Source organism: Lotus japonicus, chromosome 1, assembly GCF_012489685.1.
Source record: "Lotus japonicus ecotype B-129 chromosome 1, LjGifu_v1.2".
Lineage (NCBI taxonomy): Eukaryota > Viridiplantae > Streptophyta > Magnoliopsida > Fabales > Fabaceae > Lotus > Lotus japonicus.
In genome coordinates this window covers 65,291,860-65,311,686 of record NC_080041.1, presented here as the reverse complement: position 1 = coordinate 65,311,686, position 19,827 = coordinate 65,291,860, and the positions used below count along the sequence as shown (strand labels likewise).

The following is a 19,827-nucleotide window of genomic DNA, read 5'->3' as shown; positions in this document are numbered from 1 at the left end:
AAAGTCTTATCTATGGGAGGTTCAGAGAATTTGAACAAGATAGGCTGTCCAAGATGCTGAACAGTGATGCCGTTTTCGTCAGTATTATAGGGGAAGAGCTTCTTAATGAAAGGGGTCCCTATAATGATTTTTTGACTCAAATTTCTGACTAACAGAAATGGAGTTTCGATTTCAAGACTACCATTTTTGATGATAGCTGAGGGGATTTTATACTTGATCTTTAGTCTAGATCCTTCAGCAGCGCTGAGCTTCTCAGTAGTTTTCTCAAAATATCTGGTGGGAATGAGTCCCTCCGAGATACAACTGGAATCTGCCCCTGTGTCAAAGAGGGCAGGGATTTCGAGAATAAAATCTCCTATGAGGATTTTGACATGGATGAAGAATTTCTGAATGGTGACCTGGTTAATATTCTCCAGAAAGTCTTCGCAATTGTTGTTAGGAGCAGGATTGGAATCAGGTACAGAAGAATCATCTTCCTCATAATTTCTAGTCAGTTTTTCTAAGATAAGCTGCTGACTATTTTGGATTTGTTTGAGACTTTTAACCTCAGTCTTGAGGGAATTGACTTCAGATTGAAGGTCTTGAATAGTGACGGGTTTGACCGTAGATTTCTCAAGACGCTTGAAAGTATCTCTAAGATTGAATTTATTGGTGGTTATAGGACTTTTGGGAGGCCTATCTTCAAGAGTAGACCTGAGGCGTTCCAAATAGATTTTCTTTTCCTCAGGATCAGGGATAGAATTAATGGCCCTGAAGAGAAGATCTTGTTCATTGGTCAAAGTGTTGGTGGACAAGGTATTGACGGAAGATGATGATTGAGAATCATCATTCTGAATTTGATTTAGGTCTTCAGAGACCTCAGAATCCGAAGGATTAGATTCTTCTTCATCAGAAGTTTGAATGAGGAGATTGTTGATCTTGTCCTCGATCTCAGGTTCAAGATGAAGCTCAGAGATTCTCCTTTTGAGTCTGCAATACCTGCTAATATGGCCCGGCTTGCCGCAGTTGTAGCAGGTAACATCTTTTCCTTGAGAGGGTCTAGTCTCAGGAGGGTTCTTTGGAATTTGCGAAGATTGGGGTTTTGATCTAGGCTTGGGTTTCCTATGATCATTCCTGCTAGATCTCTTTCTCCATTGTTGTTTGGGAGGAGGATCTTGCTTTCTGGGTTTAGGTTTCTTGGGACAACCTTGAATTCCGAATTGTTCGCAGAAAGTACCCAAATCCCTGCGATTCTGAGACTTCTCCTTAGTGAGTTGCTGTTGGATTTTGTCATCCTGACAGATTTTGAGAGCAACTCTTTGAATGATAGCTATGAGCTGTCCATAACTAAGGGTGTGATATGGGATTTCTCCCCCCGGATTTTGGCTTCTAAGTTTCTCACGAACTTTGTCGCCAAAAGATTTAGGAAGACCGGCCAGGAATTTCTCTTTCCAGAAGGCTTGTTGGCTGTCTTCACGGGTGTAAACCCTGGTCAGGAAGGTATCCTTATACCATCTGAAATCACCCAAAGATTTGCACTTCAGATTGGACAAAAGATCACCAGATCTGTCCTTGATGAGGGAAGGATCTCCAACAAAATGTTGGGCTATGGTAAAGATTAAGGAGTTGACAGCATCAGAGATGAATTTGCCATCTTCCATGATAGGATTACCTTCTTCATCAGTCTTGACAGCGGTCAAGATCTGATCCTTCTCGTCTTGAGTGAGATAATTATCCCACCAACCTTTGAGCTGGCCACAGAAACCAGCAACCAAGACTTCAACGATAAGAGATTCAGGACAATTGTTGGCGGTAACATAGGCAGTGGCTACCATAGTCATATTTTGGAGGATTTTGGTGATGCCATACTCGTTTTCACCATCAATATTCCATTCATAGACATTGTTGGCACTGAAGCTTTTGAAGTTTGAAGATTCTTCTAAAAGAAGATCAGGAGCAGTAGCTCTAGGATAGTAGAGCTTGGTTTCTTTTCTCCACTGATTCTTAGAATTGTGAATGACAGTATTGACCGGAATACTCTTGATAGATTGAACGTCAGACTTCATAGATTGAATATCAGAATCAGACTCAACCTTACCATCTTCAATATTATTTAAAGAAGTAGAGGTATTACGAGTAGAAGTACGAGTTTTTGGAGGAGGAGGAGCAGTAATAGTGGGATTAGAAACTGCTTCCGGAGTAGGTTCCGGAGTCTCAGGAGGTTCCGGAGTCTCAGGAATAACTTGTTTGAGAAGCTGAAGTTGCTCTACCACCTTTTGGAGGAGCTCATTGTCAGATTCCTTTTTTGCTCGAAGAGTTTGAGCCGAGTGTCTGGAACGGCTACTGATTTGAAAAGGTTTGAAAAGAGGTTTTTCAAGTTGACATCCTTTAGGGATATCAAGATTAGAAGAGGAAGGTTCAATCTTGACCTTTTCTTTTCCTTTCCTGGAAGAGGAATCCTGCACTTGGGATTCTCCAAGAATTTGAAGATACTTATTGGTATAATTGGATTGTTCCATGAGGTCTTTGATGTCTTTACCAGTGACATCACCTTCTTCTTTCCTAGTCTTGAAGGGAGAAGCTAGGACAGGTGTAGATTGAGCTCCTTTAAGAAGGAAAGGAGTTTTAGGTGGCAGGATAGAAAGGGTTTCTTTTCCATCCTTATGCTGCCATTTAACCATGTCAATTTGGAAGGGGTAAGATTTCCAATTCTTGTTGGCATAATCTTGAAACCATTCAAAAAAGAAGATGTTTTGCTGGGTTTTCTCAAGGAACCCATAGAATTTTTCTTGGATCTTCTTTCTCTTTTCACCCTGATACTTTGCAAAGAACCATTTTCTTTACTGAGTCCATCGGTCAGAGTAGAAATCTGCCTTGATACTTCCTTTGTCGATGACGAATTCAGTAGTGATTGCTCCAATGAAATCAGAAGTTTCTCCAGGGGTTTCTAGAGAAGAATACGTTGGAGATAAGGTGGATTGATGATCTTCATCACCCTTGTCATAGGTAGTCTTGACAGGAGTGGTATTGACATATCCAGCTAAATGGATAGTAGATCCGTCATGAGAGAGGGAAGGTCGAGCACTAGACTCAGGCTGGTTCCTTCTAGTCATAGAAAAAGATCTTCTAGACATGGCGGATTGGAAATCATTTGAGGACGTCCTAATAGATCTAGGGATAGAGAAGGAATTTCTCCTATCAAAGATGAGATCTACTTGGCCAGATTGGTGTTGGATGATTTCACGAAACTCAGGAGTTTCAGCAGGTTGGGCTGGAGTAGCCTTTTCCAAAGACCATTTTTCTGGAAGGGTGATATCACTCCATTGGATGGTTTTGGGCACAATAACATTGGCCTTATCATAATCTGTGAGGAAGAGGGTAGTTTCTCCAGATTTCTCACAATTGGTTCGCAAGAAATAAGATTTGATAGAGTTCATTACCTTGTATTGAACCCTGTAGATCAAAGAGATTGGAATGGAATCTTCTTTCATATCAAGGCCGTGAAGCTTGATATTTAGGAAGAGGACATCAAGGATGTTTTTATCTTCCAGACTAACAGTTAGATCTGGGAAGCAATTGAAAAAGATTGGTCCATTACTCAGGCTGGTTTCAACCGTTCCTAAGAGGGAGTCATGGAATTGATTATGTCTAACATCCCTAAGACAAAGGAGTACAGCGATGTCAAGAGATTTCCTGGTTAGGGGTTTAAGACCAACTTGAACACTACCTATATGAAGATAGTTGAAGTTCTTGCTGATATGTTCTTTGATGCTTTTCTCGGAAAGCAGATGGATTTCTTCATCATCAGATCTGAGCTTGTAGGTTTGCTCAACGGTTTTGATAATGAAATCTGATCGTTTGAAAAAGGATCCGTTTGGTTTGTAGATCTCAGCATGAGAAATTTTTGGAATTTCCCAGTTGTCAAGATCTTGATTGATATCTTCAAAATGAATTTCTTCTTTGAAGACAGATTTGGATAATTGATTGGATTGATGAGGATGATCGATAGAAGAAGAAGAGGGTTGGGAAGATCTGAAAGAAAGCTTAGAAGAGAAAGAGCGAAGCATCAAGAAAGATAGATCTTCCTCACCCGTAAGTATCATCGCCATCACCTGGTTCTATAGAAACAGATAAATAAATTATAAATATAAGTTAGGTTCTGCGTTGTTCTTAATAGTTGAGCAGTATAGATCTGGATCAGACTTAAGCCACCACAAAAAGAAACTAAACAAGGACATTAAAAATATTCAGAACTTAATAACATGTCTGTAGTATGGCCAATATAGACTTACTGCCACACAGGGACTTACTGCCTTCAACGCCTCCGCTGCAGAGATGATCATAAGTCTGAATAGTAATAATCCTAGAAGATGTTCAAAAGAGCTTTCATTTTAGTTTAGTTCAAAAGTGTACTACCAGTCCAGATCCCGACCATAGTGCTTAATTATATAAGAACAGAACAGAGAAACAACTTATATCTAACATATTTAGCATGTTCCTACTTCCCCATCAGGCTCTATTAAAAAGAAAAAAAAAATACCTGTTTTCCGCGTAAAGTTTATTTTTGAGTTACTAAAGTGACAGCTGAAAATCGGGGTGTTACAGTAATTCTATCTGTTCTCGCTATAATGCAGGGGAAAAAGATCTCCATCATGTGTTTCCCTTATGCCTGTAGTCGTTTAACCTCTAGTTTTATTTTGGGACGAGTCTTCCAGCTCTTGATGTTCAGAAGCCTTTTAGCATTGGTTACAAGGATTATACAACAACATAATATTTTAGCAGTGGTGGTTTTATGGTGGACATGAAATGGCGAAATGATAACATTTTCAGTGACAACCCTTGGAAGATTTTGTGTTGTAGCAGGTGCTCATGGATGTTACAACTTGGGAGATGCAGCCTGATGTTGCTGCACCTGCGAGTTTTCCAGCGTCGAAGATTGGTTCATCATCCGCACATGTTTGCTGTTCTGCTGCTAATCTTCATAAACGTTGACGAAAACTGGAACCTAGAGACAGCTCGCATGGGTTATAGCGCGATTTTTCAAGTTGCCACTGGTGCTTGTATCTTTGGGGTGTCAACTAGTGTTGGGGGAGGACTGTGTTCCTTCCTAAGCTCTTGGTAATCGAGATATATAGGCCTGCAACGAGCTTGGAAGCCATGTTTCAGGGAGAAGAATAATGCGACAGACTTCTTGGCTCAGCAGACATCCTGCTCCCGCCACCAAATGTGATTGAGTCTTTATGTTTTGACATTCTTCATTATTTGCTATGTTTTAACTTTTCTCTTGTAACCAAAAAATATATTTGAGAAGTCCTTTGTGTCATCATTTCAAATTAAGTAAAAGACAGAACATTGTTAAAATCTGATTGATTAACAATGTAATTATACTGTAGTTAAGTGTATAAAATAAAACTGTTGAAAATAAACGGAGGAAGTATTAAAAAGAAAGGAAGACATATGCTTAAAATCATTTGTGAAGTAAGATAAGACCATATGCAATGGTATGTTGAGAGAGATGTTAAGAGTTGTTGAGGGTTTGTAGTGGTTGTTGAGGTTTTGTTGAGGATGAGCTGGAGGAGAGAGATGTTGAGAGTGTTCAACAAAGTTGAGAGCAGGAGAGAGAAACTGAGTGGAGATTGGGTTGGGACGCGTGGCGACTTCTGATTCATCCGTCGGATTTTTTGTTTTTTAAAATTTTAAACTGAATTATCTTGTTGAAAAAAAAAATTGGAAATTTTTTTTAACTAAAATTCATAACTTTTTTTCCTCTATAAATAGAGACTTGGTTCGTTTGATTTGGACACGGAAAAAAATACCAAGTTTTTCACCATCTTATTATCTCTCTCACCATCTTATTATCTTTCTATTATTTTGAAATGGATCCCAACAATCACAATTTCAACACCCAGAATTCTTCTAACTACCCTTAGTTTGTTGTCTTGCATTTTAAGTTAAGAAAATAAAATAAATTATAGTCTATATTTAAAAAAAATTAAATTGTTAAGTGTTTTTTGTTTTAATTTAATTTAAATCAATAATTGTAATTTTATGTAAATAATAAAAAAAAAATTAAATCAGAATATGAAATAAAAAAGTGGTGGGGTAGGGTGAGTGATGGGGTAGGGTGTTGAATGAAAAACCATTGGAGTAGGTAAAAGTTGAATGAGTGTTGAATTGGAGAGAGAAGATGATGTGGAGTGTTAGGAAGAGAAAAAGTGGTGTTGAGAGGGTGTAAATTAAACAAACCATTGCACATGGTCTAACTGCAATGATATACTGGTACTTACTTACAGTTTGATGGGGGTTTGGAAAACCAAAACGACATACTAACCGAAAGGGAAATGGGAGAAAGCGGTAATGGCACCCAATTAAACCGTCACTTTCATTAAACAAACTTGCCAATTTTAATAGACAGTGAAACTTAGCTTGTCAGCTGTTGGGGTTACTCTCCTTGATAAGACACTAATCTAAGTTAATGATTTATGTTCTGCTTGAATTACATAATTAATTAATATGCTTTAACAAACCTGATCACTTCACAATCATATGGTGAATTTATACACAGCGAGAGAGAGGGAAAGGCATTGACTATTGAATAATGATCCCAAAAATTATTGTACAAAATCAAGTAAAAAAACATGTAACCAATCATGCATGTACACTCCAATGTATCTTGTTTGTATAATTAAGTGCACATGTCAAACAATTAATTACTTAAAAGGTTAAACGGTTGGATAAGAGTTCATGAATCGCTTTGGACTCCGTTTGGTAACAGAGACTCTAATATCATGTTAAATAATGAATTATTCTAAAATTTTAAGTTTTTTTTTTTTAAATATGGATCATATAAATAATTTTATATTATATTTTAATGCCCATTAATGCAAAAGCTCCTTAAACTTCAAACAAGAATAATGCACATACATAAAATTCAACTTTTAATTAAAAAAATTGGGGTTACATTGGTCGAACGCTAAATCACTTAATGGTAAAGACTCTAATATCATAACAAGCAATCAATTATTTGAAAGTATTTGAGATAGTTCGTTACTTTACTTTAATTTGAGCAAACTCAATTTGAAAATTAGGATGAAGCCAAAATGAAGCAAACAATTTTCTTTAATTTTTACTCCTATCTACTATCATTTTGATATTATTGTGAATTTCTGCATCATTCAACACGCGCGTTACAGTATTAATTATTTTTACTTATGTAGGCATGTAAAATGACAGTGTTTACAAATTAATTAATAAACAAAAACATTGAAAAATAAGAAAGACAATTACACGTTGTTTTAGAATATAGCAGTAGTAGTTCTCAGGTGCTGCTTCATGCCATTATAGTTGGTAGGACCAGTAAAGCCGTTTGAGAGACAAAATTGAAGGTCGGTGGCATTTATTAATTTATTGAGTCGTAGAATCAAGTACAAAAATTTGAACCACATGACATGAATCAAGTTCAAAAATCAACTTCACTGTGCAATGAATGATTAGAGCCTCCGCCCGGCCTACCAAATGACATGTACCCACCATGATGTATGGTGTTGAGAGCGCAAGTGTTCTTTGTTTTTTAACAATATATATGACATATATAAAATATGTATTTGATAAGAATGATGTTTTATGTGTTAATACTTTTTTTTTTGAAAAGGTGTTAATACTTAATATGGGATAAATTATGATTGTTAAATTTGATATTGAACGGTTCAGATTAAACATGAAGTCATGTGACGTTTTTAAATCTAGTGATTGTGATTTATTCTCATATTTTGACATAATATTATATTTCTCATCGAAGCGTTCTATTAGTTTCCCAACTTGTTGTTTCTAAAGGTTGCCCTCTCTGGACTAGATGTTGGTTCAGCCTATATATATATATTTCCACAATCGGCAACCATAAAATTAATCATCCGAGGCAAGACCATATTAAGTGGATAAGTTTTCCCTAATAAATCATTCTTCATACACACTCTCCAGGAATCAAATCATTTACTAAATGTTGAAGGAATCTAACTTTCTACCAAATACTGAATGAATCCAACTTTCTACCATATTTATTATATCTTATTGCTATATATATATATATATATAAATAGAGAGCGAGATTGTAGTGAACTTACTGTATGTCCTGTTTCGAGTACTATCGAATTTTATATTTTAAAAAAATTTAAAAATCAAAACAGGTTTTCAATTTTCTAAATTCAGTTGTAATTTTCAATTAGCAGCAATGATTGTGGTGGAGGGTGTTGCTAAATTTGGTGAAGGTGGTGTTGGAGGGTAAGTGGTGGCAGTGGTTGAGGCAATGGTGGAGATGGTGGTGGGGTTGACAACGTTTGTGGCAGAGGTAAAGATGTCGACCATGGAGGTGGTGGAGGGTCGTGGTGGTGATGATGTTACTTGTTATTGAGACACTTATAAAAAATATACTATTGAAACTAAAACCATAATCATAAATCATATTTTGTGATTCTAATAAAGGCAGATATTTCCTCTTCTCTCAATGGTATTAAGCTTGGTCAATTTTCTCCTATCATCCCATCTTTTTTGTTTACAGTTGGTTGCATGGTTTTTGCACGAGTAACGACTAATGAGGTGGTAACCATAAAAGAGTCTCTTACGAGCACACCTCGAGCCAAGTTGTCAACCTTAACAAGTCCATGGTATCATCTAACTAAAAAGTATCTGACAATGTTTTTAGGTGATTTTGTCTAGATTGAGGAAGTTCTTAAACGACTTGTTTTCTTCATCCAGCTTGATGTAATGACTTATGTGCGTATCATTTCTTCTTATCAAATTAAATCAGTTTAAAAAAACATATCTATAATCTATAATCTATCTATATCTATAATCTATAATCTATCTATAATCTATAATCTATCTATCTATCTATCTATAATCTATAATCTATCTATCTATCTATCTATCTATCTATCTATCTATCTATCTATCTATCTATCTATCTATCTATCTATAATCTATCTATAATCTATAATCTATAATCTATCTATCTATATCTATCTATAATCTATCTATCTATCTATCTATAATCTATAATCTATATAAAAGCAGAGTTTCTGCAGCTTGGAGGGCGACTTGGTCATTCAACATTTCATTGCACGTCACTCTCAAATTAAGCATGGGTATTTTTGTAAAAGTGGTGATTATTTCACCCAGAATCAATCTCAGCCGTTGGTTTTTTTATTGAGCATCTGAAACCGAAATCATAGATCTGCTCTTTGGGCTTTCCAATAGTTATTATCTTGCGGCTTTCATTCTTCCTTCACAACGTAAAACATTCACTCATGTTTACCGTAATTTAATTTTGTCGGTCTCTATTTCAACCCTTCTTTGTGGTTATAAATCTTCCATTTTGTGTTTTCGTTTGATGCAAATCTTGGGTTCAATTCATCAACTGATCCAATGGGAGTTTTTGCTGTTCTTCTGTTTGCTATTCTGTTTAATTTGTATGACCCTTTGAAGCTTTTTCTGAATCTGTCAATTCGTCTGCGCTGTCTGCTGTTGGCCTCCGTCGTCCTTGATGCTCCTCCAGTCTCCTTCTCCAGCCGCTCCACGTCGAGGTAATTAATGTGGTGGTGGATTCGTGCTATTATCATTGATCATCAATTCCCATCCCCAAAATTCTGACTGTGACACTCTGTGAAAGAACAGATAAAGAAGTTGGTGATGACATGGTATTAAGTAATGCCATAACAAGGTAGATGCTTAATAGCTAATAATTGCTTCTGATTTTTTTTGGGTACATTATAATAGCTTATGCTTGATTCTTCATTTTTCTTCATAATCTCAGGGTTTTGACTGCACAAAATCTTCAACTCTGCAACTCTTTGATTGTTCTTCTGAGATTATCTTCTTCCTCCTGATACATATTTTCGTTAGTTTTAGGGGGCGCAGGCTTCTCATTTTCACAGTGAAGGTAAAAAATTATAAGCTTTTTGGTTTGCTTTTTCACCTCTTTTCCCGTCTTTCATCTGTTCTTCTTAATCAACCTTACTAAGTGATTTAGGGTCTCATCTTCTCTTCCATTTTAATTTTCCTTCAGAGTCTGATCCCTTTGGAATGACTTCAACAAACCAGCAGGCAGAGCTTCTCTTTTCTGTTTATTTCTCAAAAACACTAGAGGCACAAGAATTCCTTAATTAGTACCAAAGCTTAGACGAAATTGATAATATTATTGATTTTTCATGAAATCTGATATTTGACTATATTAGAGACTGAAGTGTGTTGAAGTATACACGAATGAGAGATCAACCACAAAGAATAGAGTGGAAAAAAGTTGGTATAATATTGTTGCAGTTTATACGAAGAGTGGCATAATACAACTACATTGTGCCTTTTACAAGCCATAGTGCACAAACGACCCTTCAAACTTTCACTTTAGCTGTAATCTATAGATCCAGGTGTACCTCTCACGTCTCATTTTGTTGGTGCTCCTTACTTCAATGATGCTGACATAACTATTAGATTAGATATACTAAGTACTTATTTTTGAAGTTCTCTCATTCTTCCTCTCACTGCTTACAGGGTTTATCCCACAAGGGAAGAAGGTAGGATTCTTGAGTTCATATATGGCAGCAACCAGTTCAAAACAAAAGGAGGCTTAATAGTAGGAACAGCCACAACGCACTAATATGCAAGTGAGGAATTCAAAATCAAACAGGAGAAGCATGTTGTCTCTTCAAACTTTACCTTTATTGTTATGGTTGGCATTGCATCAATTAAGGTATGACTCGGTACTTCCATTTTGTAGGCACTAATGTTTGCTTTTATAAATGTTGCATATGATAAATTTAAGTCAAGGTTCATGTTTTCACTTGCTTCCCTTTGAAAAGATGACGCGTGCTGCAATAGTACTGATGAAATTTTAGGTTTAAGGGGGAAAAGAGAGAGAGAGAGAGATTATAGAAACTCTTAATATGATGCTATTATATTGATGAGATGTGATAGATGGAAAAAGCTTTTATACCCAAGTTAAATCCTGCTAAGCTTTATGCTTGGTACGAAAATATAGTGTAGCCTTCAAGAGTCATAGTTGGAAAGATAAGTCAAGGCTTCTAGCTTATTTGCAAGGTGAGCACTGCCATGAAGATAACTCAAGAAGATGGCTGGAATGAAGCATAGATAGAAGACTTTGGTTGGAATGTTGGCTAGATACATAATTCTTAACATAAAAACAACTCTAAAAGTGCATTTTTGTTTTGAAGTTTATGGACAGAACTTGAACCAGTGAAATTGCTTTGGGTGATAGTAAACTAATGATGATTTTTTGTGAAGAAGTTGATAAGTCCAATCATACATGGAGCTGGAATTGATGCCCAGTGTAGAGATGGATTTTTTTGTTCATTATGTACTCTTTTTGGTGATTGTCATCATTGATATGAATTTGTCTTTAATGGTCATAATTTGAATCTTTCAATAGCTATTGATTTCATTTTCAGTTTTCCTTTGATACTTCAGGTTTTCAATTTGTGCTGCTAAGTGCTAACAACTATTTTACAATCAAAGCATAGCATAAGAGAGGTTTAATAAAGGGAGAGTTTCTGCAGCTAGGAGGGTAAACCAATCATTCAATTTGACATTCCACATGATTGACTTTTTCTGAATGGTTATTTTTAGTAATTGTGTTATTGATTGAATAGAAAATTAATCTTGACCGTCCCTTAGTTTGATCATGGCCGTTGACATCCTGACTTTCACTCTTCCATTACATTCAAAACATCTCCTTTCGATTTCAAAAAAAAAACATCTCCTTTCACCTTCTCCCTTTTCTGCAGTTACGCTTTCTGAAACGTATCAATAGCTCTCGACTCCCCTTCTGATGAAACGTAACTATCTCTTTAATTTTTCACAAAAACTTCTGCAACTCTTGCGGCGCAGCTTTCTTTTCCACTAGGGTTTGGCCGCACAAAATCGTCAACTCCGCAACTCTTTGATTGTTCTTCTGAGATTATCTTCTTCCTCCTGATCCCAAGGTTCGTTTGCTCTCCCCTCTTCTTTCCGTCTTTCATTCGTTCATCTCAATCGACCTTACTATGTGATTAAGGTTCGACTACCGTCTTTCTGTTTGGTCTTCAATCTGTAATGAAAATATTGTGGTTTTGGTCTTTATCAGCGGCATGGATAAGATTTTGAAACCGGGGAAGGTTCGATCAGTATCGCAATTTCACTTTTTCTTCTTCAACTTCGCGATCATGCTTCAGTTCCACCTTTCACTTCATCCTTGCTGTCTCCGCTTCACCATCACCACTTCAAAGACGAAGCTTCCAGAACCCACCCAGTGAGTTTCCAAGCACTAATTTTCGCGCAAAATTTCATCTTTTCATTCTGGGTCCTTGAATTTTTCTTTATGCTCCCTCACATCCCCAATGTGAATTGTGTTTACTTCACTGTGTTACTTGAAGTTTGCTGCTTGAATTTTCCCATACTGTGTGATTTAATTTTTACTTTAATATTTTTTGTGTTCTTTTCTGTGTGTGAAAGTTGGGGATGTTTGATTTGTGAAAATTTTATCTGTATTCATTTCCTATTCTCATTTTTAATTACAAAATGTCATTTTGATTTTCCTACTGTTTCATATTTTCAAGTTGTTATCTTTGTTAGTAAAAGTGAAAACAGTAAGTGGATATAGGATTTTTTAATATTTTATTTTTGCAAATAAATCAGGCTTGGCATTGTATTATGATCAGAGTGAATGACTATCATGTCTGTTATATGCTTTTATTGGTATATGGTTAGGAAAAGTATGTTCCAGAGGCATGAATGGAAGATAGTGATGGGAATGGGAAAGAGAAGGAGTTAGCGGGAGAAAATGGTTTCCTGAAAGTGTCAGAGGCTTCTATCGTTATACTAAATCAGTATTACTGCTAGAATAATTTGTTCTCATTTTTCCTGAACTGTTTGTTCTCATGAACCTGTTTCTTTCTGAAATCTATTTTACGGTAGGGCTATGAAAAATCCTGATAGAATTTCTCAAGGACTGAGGCTGCTAATAGATCCATTAAGAATGACACTTGAAGAGGCTTTTGAAAAAACAACATGCAAAAGGTTACACTAAATTAAATTTTACTATAAAGTAAATGGAAGCATACACTATAAAGTTCATGAGCATACACTATAAAAAGTACATGATAGTAGTTTCTTGGTTTTAATTGAATATGTTTTGTTTATTTTTATTTTCGCAGTTCCAGGGATCAAGTCTCAAATATAAATTCTAACTTGACAGTTGCAAGGTTTTGGATTCTCTGCTTCATAGTCTCAATAGCTATCTGCTTGCTATTCCTCAAACACTTCAATTGGCTTCGTCCATGAATTCTGCAGCAGACCAACCCACGGTGGAGAGGAGCATTCACACGAGCCCTATGCAGCAGCTTCGGTGGCACCGCGCGGCATGTTCAGATACTCATAGAACTGGCTTCGGTTTGATTATCAGGGATGTCCAGGGGGATTTATTATTTGCTGCGTGCTACAAACCTCTAAGCAAATTCAATCCCACCTTGGCAGAAGCAAGCTGTTTTAGGTGGGCTTTTGAAACAGATTGCAGTATGCTTACTAAAATATGGCATTCCCCGGGTATTTCTTTATCATATCTGCATTCCATTCTGGAAGACTGTAAGATGATTATTTCTAATGTAGGCACATGCTCTTTTGTTCATGTAAAACGCCAGTCTAATATGGTTACTGATCTAATGGCAAAGTATGCCTTTGTTTTTCCTGATAATGTATGGGTTGAGGAAGGTCCAGTTGGTTTAGGATCAATATTGTTAGAGGACCAATCTTCCCTTTCCATTCCTAATCAATGATATATATGTGGTTAGCCCGTAAAAAAACCATATATGTTTTGTTTTTCATTAGTTTCTTATTTCATCACAAAAGGATTTATGACATATTTTGCGGTTCAGACATTTTTACTTTGCAATCGTTTTTCGGTGATTGCTTAGTGTTAATTCTTATTTGGTTTTCATTTTGCAGTTATCATCAGAGTCATCTTCTGCACGACCATCGCAGATTCTAGCTCCAATTTTAATGGGGACGTGACATCTACACCTGCGCTGAGCTTTGCCCTACCTGCTTTATTAAGTTGGTAGCAGCACAACAAGAAAGCTAAGGTAAAGGGCATGTAATATAATTCTTCATGTAATTGAAATGGTTGAAAAATAGATATCTTAATTAGATGGTGTTCTCTACATGAGTTCAATTTTGGGATGGTTATCTACAAAAGCTATATGCTTTTGCATTATGCAGACATTAAGATTTTTCTACAATGAGCAACTTCAAGTTAAATTAAGACTTAATTTGTATGGATCTTTGCTAGCATGATTCTTTATTTTGTTAATGGATTTGTTTCACATAATTCGTTTTTCAAATTTCATCTTACCAATTAACAAACACGCTTACACACTTCTGTTTGGCAACTGTTACATAGAATGCTTCACATCATACTTTTTTCTATTTTTCTCTGTTTCAGATTAGTTTCACCTTTGAAGGCTATAGAAGTAGAAGTACTTCAAGCATGAATCCAGAATTAAAGGAAACAACAGGGAGCAAGAGTTTTTGCCAGGTTTGGTGAAGCTTTTGCAGGGTAAGTAGGAGCAATAGCCTAGAGCAGTACAATTCAATTATATATATCCACAAACATAAGCATGGAAAATAAAGGAAAGTGCTACTTATTAAATGTAAAATCAAATTTCAGGGGTGGCAGAGAAAAAAACACTATCTCCTGAAGCATTCCACAAAAGCATAACTGTGGTGATGATCAGGAAGTGGGGTTTCCGGCAGCATAGACAACCATGTTCCTGCAAGAGCCTGCCAAATTTGGCGGTGAAAAGAAGAATGTTCGCTTTACTCTCTTTTTTTGTTTTTTATTTTTCTCCCTAAATGTTGAACAGCAGCTGGGTTGACATTTTCACTAAAGCTATCAGTTGTAATCAGGTTGGTTATATTTTTAGCAGATCACTATCATGGTTGTACATGTATGTAATTTTTAGCAGATTAAGTTTGCTACTGTTGTCTTATATATTGGCATCAATTCTTTATTATATGAAGTAATCTCCAACTAATCTTGAACGAACTGCAACTTAATTGTTTTTCCCTTTGAGATCACGTAATGGTTCTTATTATGGGTTCAATTATAATCACATAAGAAATTTTTAAATATGTAAGAGAAAAGCTTCCATATCACTGTTTGCTTGCTCAGTTTCTTGATTTTCTTTCTATTCTTCCCTCATTGTGTTTATTGTTCTTCCCTCACTGTGTTTTGTTCTTCGCAGGTATTATGTCTGAAGTCGCAGCTCTTTGCCGCTTCACAATTCTGTAAGTGCCTCCTTTATTTTTACCCCTTTTGTTCACTTTATAAATAGAACCCACCGACACATAACACATAGAACATATTCATCCACGCCCACACTCACACAACCATGTTTCTCTATGTTGTTGTTACATGTACTTTGTTGTTCTTTCCTTTGTGTTTTCTTCTTCAATCTTGGAATAAATAAATAGGCTTCTATATAGATTCTTCAATTGGTTTCTTGGCTACTTTCAAATTTTCAGTTAAGGTATTCCACAAAGAAAAAATTTGAAAATTCTGGGCACAATAGGTATACACTAATTCTCACAAGGCTACTGCCATCTTTCATGTTTAGAATTTTGTGGTGGTATGCGACAATTCTTTGATCATATCTTATTTTGGTTTGGTCATGGAATCTGCATAGCAATAATATATTAAGTTGTTTTAGTTGATCGGGACATTACATTTTTGTGCCATTTTCAGCGCTTCTGACAGGAACCTGAAAGTCTCATGAGGTGGAGTTTTGTGTCCTATAGAGAAAGAAGATGATGAATTTGAGGTGAGTTGTGAGACTTCAGTTTATCTTTGATTTTTTGTTTTTCAAGTTGCATCTTATAATTCTTTCTGGAAAAATAATGATTAATTCATCAACGTGCACTGTGTAGGCCGTAATGTTTTTAGTGTGACTCGGGATAATTCATTGGTTTTGCCATGACTTGAACATACATCGACCCCTTCAGGGAGGACTTCTTGGTTACAAAGTCCATTGCATGAAAACCTCAATTGTTCAAGAATACTTTTTCAGGTCATAGAGCATCCTTGAAAAAAGATGTCAGCTATAGATGGATGTAATGGGAGATGCTTGATTCATTTAGCATGCTGCAACTTTCCAAAGGAGCGTGCATGTTGCAGGGTGTGAGTTCATTTGTCAATGGACTGAAAGATCTTGAAAAGGCAATTTGTTGAAATATATTTAAGAAAATATGCAATGTTTGCATTCTGTGATTGATATTGTACTATTGTAGTTTGACAGTTTCCTATACTTGCATTTGATTTTGAGCTGGGCCTTTTCAACTACTTATTTTTAGACCAAATTGTTGAATGTGCGATCTCAGTAAGTTTAATCTTTTTGAATAATGATTTAAATAAGTGTTCTATTTGTTGAACATGAATGCACATAAAACTTTTATCGTTGAGTTTGATTAAATCTCAAACTCTTGAACTATTTATGTTTTTATGTTATCTTTGGCCATGTTTCTCTGTGTCATCTTCGCTGCTCTTCTCATCTTTTCTTATGGAACCTTGAAGATATGATCATGTTGGTGGCAATAGGGACTTCTGTTACTCTATCAAGTTGTCCGGGATACATAGATTAAGCCATTTCTATATTTAATTTTGATAAATGTCATCGTGAGGGGATTTCCATTCTTAGTAGTGTCGTTTTTGTTGTTTTCTAGGGTCTTATGCACATGTAAAAGTAAGTTTTAATAGAATTTCAATTAAAGAGGAAAATAAAATACACTTTAGTCCAATTATTGTGAGAATCTGAAAGATTGGTACTATGGTAAAAAATCATATTACATGGTTGTTGATTTTCGTGAACAAGTAAGTAAAACATTTTAATAACCTAAAAATATTAAAAATAATTATTGTACACTATTATTTACATGATGCTAGATCCAATATCTCAATTCAATTCGTGATCTTTTCTCCTTCATTCTAATAAGGGTTAAGCATTATATTAGTCCCTGTCTTTGTATCGCCGTCTGAACTAGATCCTCGCTGGAAAATTATTGGAAAAGCTCCTCTACTTTGTAAATCATCTGGAGCAGGTCCTCGCCGGAGCCCAGAGCTCCGGCAAGTGATGAAATGGCATGCTGAGTGGATTAATGATGCTTATGTGGAATAAATAAATTTCTTTAAATAAAAAACACATCAGAAAATTAAAAAAATTAAAGTCCAATCCTTTTCATAACTCACAAATTAACCCCAAATCAACGAAACCCTAAATCCCCATCTTCATCTTCACCATGTTCTTCATGCTAATCCTCATTTCCATCAAGCTCTTCACCATTTCCATAAAATCAAATCACTCAAAACAAGAACACCAACCCCAGAAATAACAAAACACCAGAAAACCAAACCCCCAAAAACCATTTCCTACCTCTTTACCCTCATCATTCAACGTATAAGACCTGGGTAAAAATTATGACAGGGCAAGATTAATAAAAGGGCACAAACCAGTTACATCTTAGAGAAAGAAAAAGAAGAATAAACACTGGCAATGGAAACAAATTGAAAACAGAGCAAGAAACAAAAAGAACAAAACAGCTCAAACATCCACTAGGCAAGACAAAGAGCCAAACACGTGATGCAATACCAAGCCCAGCGATGAAGAGTTGCGAGCCAACAATGCTTCCCACAAATCCCAGCAGGAAGAGCATCAACAGCACAAAACAGAGGGTTCAGCGCTCCTCCTCGCGTCCTGGCGTCTTTTACCGCCGTCGCCGCCGGTTGCTCTGAAATGCTTCTTCACCCTCCACAACGTTGTCGTCAAGGGCTCCTTCACGCTTCAAGGACACGCTCTCCTGCTACCCTTCCTACGGCGGCCGAAATTTCCTCAACCTCTCTGATTTCCGCGACGACACCGATTTAGAATCGCTTGAACTCAGCTCCTGGGTTCGGTGGTACACTGGTGTTGTAGAACAGAGCTTAACCGCTTCCAGAGTCTTAGGCTATTACCTTACCTCTTCAAATTCTTCTATCGAGAAAAAAATGGTACCCATGATTCGAAATCTTTGGTTTTGAAGATGTCAAACACTGATTTGTTGTACAAATTGGAAAATCTGGTGGTTTTCGTTATACAAATTGGTCGTGTTCCTGAATCGTTGCATCTTCAGAAGAACGAATTGGTCTACAAAGTGGTGATTTTGGGATTTATTGAATTTTGGGATTTAGGGTTTCTTTGATCTGGGGTTAATTTGTAAGTTTTGAAAAGGTTTGGGCTTTAATTTTTGTAATTTTCTGATGTGTTTTTTATTTTAAAAAATTATTTATTCCACATAAGCATCATTAATCCACTCAGCATGTCATTTCATCATTTGCCGGAGCTCTGGGCTCCGGCGAGGACCTGCTCCAGATGATTTACAAAGTAGAGGAGCTTTTCCAATAATTTTTCCGACAAGAGACCTAGTTCAGACGGCGACACAAAGACAAGGACTAATATAATGCTTAACCCTTCTAATAAGTAGTAAATTCATCATGTAAACAATTTATTAATGTTGAGAGTTGATAGTTTTAATTTTAACATAAATTTGGAATGAATGCCAAATAATTTATTAATGTTGATTTTCTAATTTAAAAATCAAACAACACATTCACGGTCATAATGGCAATATAAAAAACTCTTTTAATGATAAATTAATGGGAAAAAACTTTTGCACTACAACTATTTCAGTTACATGTGATTAATATCATAATATGTGTTTATTGAAAGATTTAATGGTTAATATGTGGATAATATCACTTAGAAATTTAAAAGAACATGATTAGTTAGATAGGATTTATAGAATATATTAATCCTAAAAAATGAAAGAGGATTGTTTTAACATTAAATTTGATGTTCACTTTAAAAAAAAAACGTTAAATTTGATATCAATGTCAAAAATTTATTAACGCTGAATTTCTAATTGAAAAACCATGTAGTATTTTTCATTGTTGTAAAAAAATAGGCTTAACTGGCTGGTCTAACAGAAAAAACCTAAAATCGGCCCACTGACAAGTTCGTTGGAAGGAAAAAACCAGAAAAACTAAAAATCGTTGAGAGGTATAACGCCAGCCATGAACCCTTCAAACCAGGCATAAACAAATGTTGAACAAGCTAGACCGATTTGAACCGGTATTATTTAAAAAATTATGAAAAAAAAAAACGAATTATGGTTCAAACATCTGATAAGAATTTTAGAGGTACTAAGCATAAATCCACTAATGACCACTACTTGATGGGTTAGTTCTAATTCAAAAACCACATTACATGTTTCATATATCTATTCATTACTAACTTTTTAATTATAAATGTTTCGACTAACTCATTCGCAATGTCATATTTGAACGTAATTATTCGAATTGCAAAGGAAACATTCAATTGTTATTTTTAGCACTTACATGTTACTTCAACTTCATGTATTAAATAATTCAATAAATATAAAAAACTACTAATCTAGCATTCATGAAAACAAGTACAAAAGATAAAAACAAATAGCAATTAAAAAAGCAAAAACAAACATTTAGTAAAAAAACATACAAAATTTATGATTTCATTCTAACATAAATTTAGTTCTTTTAATCCATCAAAAATCTTTTTAAAACACACATATTTAAATAAAAAAACAAAAAAAAAAAACAAATGTGAATATTCCCGTGCATCGCACGGGTAAAAGTTATAGTATCTACATAACAAGCTTGTTAGCAAATTTGTAATAAAAATAAAACATAACCATGCGAAACAAAAAGTGCTGAAATATAAAATAAATTCTACTAATCCACCT

General features: G+C 35.5%; 1 long non-coding RNA gene across 16 annotated transcripts; it reads left to right on the top strand.

Annotated features, from left to right (window-relative positions):
- The first annotated feature begins 9,241 nt into the window (after window positions 1-9,241).
- On the top strand, window positions 9,242-16,382 carry LOC130739115 (uncharacterized). Of its 16 annotated transcripts, XR_009019783.1 has the most exons (15): window positions 9,242-9,557; window positions 9,649-9,694; window positions 9,788-9,913; window positions 10,522-10,720; window positions 11,875-11,969; window positions 12,110-12,274; window positions 12,940-13,041; window positions 13,179-13,226; window positions 13,315-13,513; window positions 13,966-14,102; window positions 14,462-14,575; window positions 14,687-14,925; window positions 15,264-15,306; window positions 15,764-15,839; window positions 15,946-16,382. It is a non-coding gene; the product is annotated as an uncharacterized LOC130739115 (long non-coding RNA). The 16 variants fall into 16 exon arrangements; XR_009019782.1 differs by lacking the exon at window positions 12,940-13,041 and having other exon boundaries at window positions 9,244-9,557; XR_009019776.1 differs by lacking the exon at window positions 12,940-13,041 and adding an exon at window positions 11,436-11,551 and having other exon boundaries at window positions 9,244-9,557; window positions 13,179-13,513.
- Window positions 16,383-19,827: the final 3,445 nt, after the last annotated feature.